Below are 9,535 nucleotides of genomic sequence, written 5' to 3'. Positions count from 1 at the left end.
CCACTTGCCGACCGCGCTATAGCAAAAATACTGCTACAGCGCGGTCGAGTTACTGTGACAGGACGTCCCTGGGACGTCCTCGTGCACTTCCGCGTTTGCGCGTCCCCTGGGGCGCGCTCGCGGAAGTGTCCGTGCTCGCCGGGTCTAGAAGACCCGGCGCATCACGGATCACGGTAAATTGCCACGAATCGCGGCTGTTTACCACGTGATCGCTCCGTCAAATGACGGAGCGATCACTTGTAAACAAACCGGCGTCATTTGATGACGCCGGTTCCTCCCTCTCCTCTCTGTACCGTTCGGTACAGTGCGAGAGGAGAGGAGGGGGGAGCGCGGGGTGTCAGCAGTGCTGTGGCTGGATCTGTGACAACTGCAGTCACAGATCCAGCCATCCCTCCCAGCTCAGCAATACTCTGCCATACCCCATACTCTGCAATACCCCATACTCTGCAATACCCCATACTCTGCATACTCTGCCATACTCTGCATACTCTGCCATACTCTGCATACTCTGCCATACCCCATATTCTGCCATACTCTGCCATACCCCATACTCTGCCATACTCTGCATACTCTGCCATACCCCATACTCTGCCATACTCTGCATACTCTGCCATACCCCATACTCTGCAATACCCCATACTCTGCCATACTCTGCATACTCTGCCATACCCCATACTCTGCCATACCCCGTTACTCTGCCATACCCCGTTACTCTGCCATACCCCGTTACTCTGCCATACCCCGTTACTCTGCCATACCCCGATACTCTGCCATACCCCGATACTCTGCAATACCCCGATACTCTGCAATACTCTGCATACTCTGCCATACCCCATACTCTGCCATACTCTGCATACTCTGCCATACCCCATACTCTGCCATACCCCATACTCTGCCATACCCCATACTCTGCCATACCCTGCCATACCCCATACCCTGCCATACCCCATACCCTGCCATACCCCGTTACTCTGCCATACCCCGTTACTCTGCCATACCCCGTTACTCTGTCATACCCCGTTACTCTGCCATACCCCGATACTCTGCCATACCCCGATACTCTGCCATACCCCGATACTCTGCCATACCCCGATACTCTGCCATACCTCGATACTCTGCCATACCCCGATACTCTGCCATACCCCGATACTCTGCAATACCCCGATACTCTGCAATACCCCATACTCTGCAATACCCCATACTCTGCAATACCTCGATACTCTGCAATACCTCGATACTCTGCAATACCCCGCGCAATACTCTGCAATACCCTGCGCAATACTCTGCAATACCCCAATACCCTGCAATACCCCAATACCCTGCGCGATACTCTGCAATACCCAAATACTCTGCAATACCCCCAATACCCCAATACTCTGCAATACCCAAATACTCCGCAATACCCCAATACTCTGCAATACCCCCAATACTCTGCAATACCCCCAATACCCCAATACTTTGCAATACCCAAATACTCCGCAATACCCCAATACTCCGCATATATAATGTTTTGGGGTTCTATGTAGTTTTCTAGCAAATAAATTGTGATTTTTCCATGTAGGAGAGAAATGTCAGAATTGGCCTGGGTGTTCCAGAACGCCTGATGGCGCTCCCTGCATGTTGGGCCTCTGAATGTGGCCACGCCGTGTAAAAGTTGCACACATGGGGTATCGCCATACTCGGGAGGAATAGCAGAATGTGTTTTGGGGTGTCATTTGTGGTATGCATATGCTGTGTGTGAGAAATAACCTGCGAATATGACAGAAACAAGTTTGTTTTTTGTTTTTTTACAGAATTTTCGGTCGTTTTTCTTTTATAGCGCAAAAAATAAAAAACCCAGAGGTGATCTAATACCACCAAAAGAAAGCTCTATTTGTGTGAAAAAAAGGACAAAAAATTCAAATGGGTACAATGTTGTATGACGGAGTAATTGTCATTCAAATTGTGAGAGCACCGAAAGCTGAAAATTGGTCTGGTCAGGAAGGGGGTTTAAGTGCCCAGTGGTCAAGAGGTTAAAATACAGACTGCCAAATACCTCCTCTCATCAACAATACACAGCAGTCCCACGACCTCCTCCAGTGCCTGACTAAAGCTTGTAAGAGTTTTCACACTGCACTGGCTATCCTATCAGAATCCAATGCTATATACATTCCATTATTTGTTTCGGGTTACTGTCAGACAATCTTTGTGTTTATCCTTCCGCACACTTTACTATATTGTATGTCTTTATATACATGTGTAAAAAAAAAAAAAAAGGAAAAAGAAAAATATATACCCCCACCCCACCCCGTAGCATCTATTTCTGTGTCAATAGAGTATAAGTTGTTGTGCTCGTGTATATCCCTATAGTGCCTAAGGTGTACCTGAGGTGTATCATATGCATATATATATATATACATATATGCATATCTTGTGGTCCCAACCATGATCCCACCAGATCCTGTCTCAAAAGAAAAAAAAAAAACCCCTCACTAATAATCTGTAATAATCTATAAGGAGCTCTGTCTCTAACTTATTTAAGTAATAAGTGTTATATCTTACCGCCTTCTGGAGACTACCCATCTTATGTGTCTGTATGTGTCTATATGTGTTTATATGTGTTTATATGTGTCTAGCCCCCCCTCCCCCCTATCTGATCTGTGTCTAGTCTATATCTATACCCTCTAGTGTGTCCCCTTTTAAAAAAAAAAGGGGAGATCGTACCAGCACACAAAAAAATAACAAATTCCCCGTTATAATTGTGCACACTTTACACATTACCCAAAAAAGAACCAACCCCCTCCCAACACCCCACATGTTCATCTATCTATGTGTGCAATCATTCACTTAGATAACACTTGTCTTTTCCACACAATTAACATTAGGAAAACATTAGCAACATCTCCGATATCTATTTGCATGCCTGTCCCCTAAAAAAAAAAAAAAAAAAAGGGGGGGACATCATAGAGAATGTTCTTCCTGTCCAGAAAAGAGGGGGATCCTTACTAAGAAAGTCCCCCTACTTATTTCCAATCAGCCCATTCCTTCCCCCCACTGTCACTCCTATAAAAGACAGTTCTCGTGGTTTCCTCACTCTCTGACTAAGGTCCATGAATAAAGAAATGATCTGGTAGGAGATCAGAGGACCCATTTACTAGTTACCTTGAAGGGGGAATTGTAAGATCCTCAGAGACAAAGCTGCCTGATGTGGGCGGAGTCCTGATTTAGGGGAACCAATCTGCTCACGTCTAGTAATAATCTTTGTATTTCTATTTTAGTAGATGGACGGGAGACGAGGAAAACTTCAGAGGATTGTCTCACTTTGTCTCCAGACTGTAAAGTAGAAGATGAGGACATCACACAGTATAGTCCAGGAGAAAACCCAACTACCTCAAATGTCCATCCGGCACCACACAGTGTAGATGGACCATCGTATTCCTCTTATCCTGAGGAACCTCAGACTGTGCGGGACGGTGCCGGACCATCGTATTCCTCTTATCCTGAGGAACCTCAGACTGTGCGGGACGGTGCCAGACCATCGTATTCCTCTTATCCTGAGGAACCTCAGACTGTGCGGGACGGTGCCAGACCATCGTATTCCTCTTATCCTAAGGAACCTCAGACTGTGCTGGACGGTGCCGGACCATCGTATTCCTCTTATCCTGAGGAACCTCAGACTGTGCGGGACGGTGCCGGACCATCGTATTCCTCTTATCCTGAAGAACCTCAGACTCTCCGGGACGGTGCTGTCTTTCCAACACATAAGAGGTTTCCATGTCCTGAGTGCGGGAAATGTTTTTCAATGAAGTCCAATCTTTCCACACATCTGAGATCTCACACGGGGGAGAAGCCTTTTTCCTGTTCTGAGTGCGGAAAATGTTTTTCAATGAAGTTCAGTCTTTCCACACATCAGAGATTACACACGGGGGAGAAGCCTTTTTCCTGTTCTGAGTGCGGAAAATGTTTTTCAATGAAGTTCAGTCTTTCCACACATCAGAGATCTCACACAGGGGAGAAGCCTTTTTCCTGTTCTGAGTGCGGGAAATGTTTTTCAATGAAGTCCAGTCTTTCCACACATCAGAGATCTCACACGGGGGAGAAGCCTTTTTCCTGTTCTGAGTGCGGAAAATGTTTTTCAGATAAGTCCGATCTTTCCAAACATCAGAGATCTCACACGGGGGAGAAGCCTTTTTCCTGTTCTGAGTGCGGAAAATGTTTTTCAATGAAGTCCAGTCTTTCCACACATCAGAGATCTCACACGGGGGAGAAGCCTTTTTCCTGTTCTGAGTGCGGGAAATGTTTTTCAGATAAGTCCGATCTTTCCAAACATCAGAGATCTCACACGGGGGAGAAGCCTTTTTCATGTCCTGAGTGCGGGAAATGTTTTTCAGGGAAGTCCCATCTTTCCACACATCAGAGATCTCACACGGGGGAGAAGCCGTATTCCTGTTGTGAGTGCGGGAAATGTTTTTCACGGATGTCCAGTCTTTCCACACATCAGAGATCTCACACGGGGGAGAAGCCTTTTTCCTGTTCTAAGTGCGGAAAATGTTTTTCACAGAAGTCCAATCTTTCCACACATCAGAGATCTCACACGGGGGAGAAGCCTTTTTCCTGTTCTGAGTGCGGGAAATGTTTTTCAGATAAGTCCTATCTTTCCAAACATCAGAGATCTCACACGGGGGAGAAGCCTTTTTCCTGTTCTGAGTGCGGAAAATGTTTTTCAGTGAAGTCCAATCTTTACAGACATCAGAGATCTCACACGGGGGAGAAGCCTTTTTCCTGTTCTGAGTGCGGGAAATGTTTTTCAGAGAAGTCCAATCTTTCCATACATCAGAGATCTCACACGAGGGAGAAGCCGTATTCCTGTCCTGAGTGAGGGAAATGTTCTTCACTGAAGTCCTGTCTTCCTGTACACCAGGGGTCCCACACAATCCTCGAGGTGTATTAGTGAGTGCGGGAAATGTCTTGTATGTGAATGTTGCTGGACGTGTGGGGAAGAAGCACACCCTGATATACGGGTGAAACTCAAAAAATTAGAATATGGTGCAAAAGTTCATTTATTTCACTAATGCAACTTAAAAGGCGAGACTAATATATGAGAGAGACTCATTACATGCAAAGCAAGAGGGTTCAAGCCGTGATTTGTCATCATTGTGATGATTGTGGATTCCAGCTCATGAAAACCCCAAATCCACAATCTCAGAAAATTCCAATATTCCATGCAATCAATAAAACACGGATTGTACAGAGAAGGATAGCGCACCTCTGAAAAGTAGAAGCTGCGTATTAATTGTGTGAAAATAGTGCAGCGCTGCGTATCTATAAATCTTATAGAAACAAATAATTATACATTCCATAAAACTATTTATGAAAAAAGAAATAAATGATAAAAAAAACAGTTCATATGGAGGTTTCCAAAGCTGTCACCGCTGTGAAAAATCTGATTTAAATGGATCCAATATTCAGTGCGCACCCCCACCTGCTAAAATGCATGCTCACCTCAAGGGTGAGTATAAAACTCATAGACAGATCACTCCTCGTGTCCAATCACGATCCGTCCACTTTACCAATGGTAGTAATTCCTACAGTCTCCAGACTGCACCTCTGTGTGGGGAATCAACGTATAAATTGTCTCCAAACACCACCTTCCTCCATTCACTTATTAATAATCAATTCCACTTCTATATCCCGGAGGGAAGGACATGAAAGAAAAAACACAAGTACCATAGTGCTCTCTGCTCCTGAATTTATTATAAAAGCCCCCCCCTAAAAAGTTACACAGGAACAAAAATTGTCTCTGGACAGCCGCACTCTGAACAAATTGTCGCCTTTATTAAAAGAAGGACAGCACTACAAGTCACAGCAAAATAAAACCCGACTGCTGACGCGTTTCGCACTGAAACTAGTGCTTAGTCATAGCTAGAGTCCCCTAAAAAGTTACACTTACAAGAAATAACAATAAAAACAGCAAGTATCAAATCACCAGCTCATTCACCGCCGATCTAGACCCACAGCGCTTCGCCTGACGTCACAGATAGGGCTCCTCCCTTCTAAACGCGTGTCGGCCTCTCATTGGTCTTCATCAGTAGATGGGTGGGTCAAATGAGGTGAAACCTTATATACTTGCCTGTTGCCTAGGCAACCCTTCAGTTATCACCACAGTCTGTGAGGACACGCCCTCTTCCTGTGACTACAGAGCTCACATTTCATAGAGCTGGAGAGCGTGTCACCCGAATCTGCAAACCAGCAGGGCGCTCTCACTCGATCACACCGCTGAGCTCTGTGGTAATGTCCCGTTACAATCTAATCTCCACATGAGTGTGCGATGTATCGCCATATACATACAATAAAAAAACAAGTCTAAAATAAAATGAAAAGATGTTCATATGTATATCTTTATCCCCTTGATTTCCTCCATTCTTCCTCCATACTCTGGCTCCTTGGTTTCCTCCATTCTCCGGCTCCTTGGTTTCCTCCATTCTTCCTCCATATTCCGGTTCCTTGGTTTCCTCCATTCTTCCTCCAGACTCCAGCTCCTTGGTTTCCTCCATTCTTCCTCCAGACTCCAGCTCCTTGGTTTCCTCCATTCTTCGGCTCCTTGGTTTCCTCCATTCTCCGGCTCCTTGGTTTCCTCCATTCTTCCTCCATACTCCGGCTCTTTGGTTTCCTCCATTCTTCCTTCAGACTCCGGCTCCTTGGTTTCCAAATGAGATACAAAATTTTCTCTCATCAGAAAAGAGGACTTTGGACCCCTGAGCACCAGACCAGGTGTGTTTTTCTTTAGCCCAGGTAAGACTCTTCTGACGTTGTTTGTTGGTCAGGAGTGGGGTGACAAGAGGAATACGACATTTGAAGCCCATGTCCAGGACCCGTCTGTGTGTGGTGCTCTTGATGCTCTGACTCCAGCCTCAGTCCTCTCCTTGTGAAAGTCCAACACTTCTGAATGTCCTTTTCCTGACAATCCTCTCCAGGCTGCGCTCATTCCTGCTGCTTGTGCACCATTTTCTTCCACGCTTTTCCCTTCCACAGAACTTTCTATTAATGTGCTTTGATACACGGGGGCGTGGCCAAGACCGGCATGTGAGAGGACGCACTTCTCACAGCTCCTGCCTGATCCGTCTACCGATCCTTCCCCGGCGTCTCTGATCCGGCTCTCTTCGACCCATCCGCTGGCTACCGAGTCCCTGCACCGCCCGGACCCACCCCCGGCCCTCTGTACTAGGGGAAAGACCCGCTGCGGAACGGCGGAGATGACGGGACCGGACATCCAAGATGGCGCCGCCGCGGCCCTCTCACAGCGCACACCACGAGCTGACAAGCCTAAGGAGGGAACCGCAAGGAAACCACCAAAGACTCAGGGTAAGGAGCAGCCGAGGGACATGCTCTTTTTTGCCCAAAAGCTCAAGGGCCCTGCTAGCAATGGAGCGGGGGGGTCGGCAGATGGTGGTGGAGGTGTAGGCCGTGCAACACAGCTAGAGTGGGGAAATGAGGCGGAGGAAACACCCCATAGCTCCAGGGCAGAGGCAGACGCTGATGCTCCCCCCCCTTCGGATGATACACAAGATAATGTGGGGCAACCGACGCTGGCAGACATTCTAAAGGCGGTGCAGGTGGGCAATGCTGACATGAAGGAGCAGTTCGGGGGCCTGAGAGAGGAGGTGTCCCTTCTGAGACAGGATCTCCAAAAAGTCAGGGAGAGAGCAACCGCGGTTGAGAGCAGAGTAAGTGACCTGGAAGATAAGCTCCCACATATAGCGAATGAAGTTAGAGCGGCACACCGTATGGCCCAAGATACGCTAAGCAGAGCCGAGGACACAGAGAACCGTTTACGCAGGAATAATATACGCATTGTTGGCCTCCCGGAGAAGACAGAGGGCAGAGACCCCACCATGTTTGTGGAGAATTGGCTTATAGAAGTGTTCGGGAGGGAAGTATTCTCGCCATTTTTCACTGTGGAGAGAGCCCATAGAGTACCGGGCCGACCCCTCCCACAAGGGGCCCCCCCCCGGTCGATGCTGGCCAAGCTCTTGCACTACCGCGACAGAGAGGCGGTTCTCCGCTGCGCACGGGAGCGAGGAAATGTAACCTTTAATGGGGTCAGAGTGTCGTTTTACCCGGACTTCTCGGCCGAAGTGCAGAGGAGCAGAGCAAGATTTGTTGATGTCAAAAAACGCCTGAGGGCCCTACAGCTACCTTATGCCATGCTCTACCCGGCCAAGTTGCGGGTAACCGCAGAGGGGCATGCACAATTTTTTGAGTCCCCCAGGGAGGCTATGGCTTGGCTGGATCATAATGAACAGGCCCTGCGCCACCGCAGGGCTGACGCGGGAGGAGACTGACCATGGCTTGATCCGTGCCACACGGACTGTGCTTCTGCAATGGGCATGATACTCTCCCCATATTGTTGAACTGCGGCTCTGACTTTTGAATTATCCTGCGTGCAGGTCCGGTTCTCTCTTTTGTACCAGATGCCGGGGAAATCTCTTCACTTTTCCAAAGCGCTAGGAAACAAACTGTGACTGTATTATGCAACTGAATAAGACTTCAGCTGAGATGTTGAGGGGACTAGTGGGCTCACGTTTGAGCTGGGTTAGAGTGCCTGTCCTTGCCCTGTTGGCATCTTGCCTGACCATGTTTGGGCTCCTGCCGGGCCCTCCCGGGAATTGGGATGGCTTGCCCGAACGGGGCCTGCCTAAGCACCATTGCACTAATGTTTGGGGGCACCGTTGTGCCTGGTTATATTTTGAAGTACTCATTGTCCTACAGTCCAAGGGAATATTGTTGTACCTACCGTATCTTTCTTTTTTATTTCTTTTATTTTGGCCACCCGATAATTTGCTATCGTGTAAGACTACCCGCATCGCCCCTCATGCCCGAGTACTACTTTTGCTGCTGCAATGGAGGACACCCCCCTGATCTCCTGGAATGTTAGGGGCATGAACTCCCCCCTGAAACGTACAATGATATTTACATGTATGAAAAAGTTTTACCCTGCTATCTTATGTTTTCAGGAAACGCATTTGACACATGATACCACAAGTTGTTTGAAATACTCATGGGTGGGTAGGGCTTACCATTCCACTCACACCTCCTTTTCTCGGGGTGTGAGTGTACTGGTACACAGATCCCTGGATTACCAGGAATATGCTTCTAAAGTTGACTCAGAGGGGAGGTTTGTGTTTTTACATTGTCGGATGGGAATTTTGAACTGTATTTTGGCGTGTGTTTACATTCCTCCCCCTTTTGACGCTCGGGTGCTGAGGCTCCTCTTGGAATTCCTGGAGGGTAGGCCTGATCTCCCGATGCTTCTTGTGGGGGACTTCAATAGCTGGTTGGACCCGGGGCTGGATAAACATCCGGCACCCGGGGCAGACCCTCACAGGGCCACCCCGTTGGCAAGGTTGTTACGGGAGGTGGGTTGGCTGGATGTGTGGCGACACCGAAACCCCACAGCTAGACAATTCTCATGTTTTACAAAGGCTCATGGGTCGCTATCTAGGATAGACCTGGCGGTGGGTAATTCCGCGATGCTCCCCTCGGTTTCAGATGTTGC

Source organism: Rana temporaria (genome assembly GCF_905171775.1).
Source record: "Rana temporaria chromosome 4 unlocalized genomic scaffold, aRanTem1.1 chr4b, whole genome shotgun sequence".
Lineage (NCBI taxonomy): Eukaryota > Metazoa > Chordata > Amphibia > Anura > Ranidae > Rana > Rana temporaria.
The sequence above is the reverse complement of the archived record's forward strand: the minus strand, read 5'-3'. Positions refer to the sequence as shown.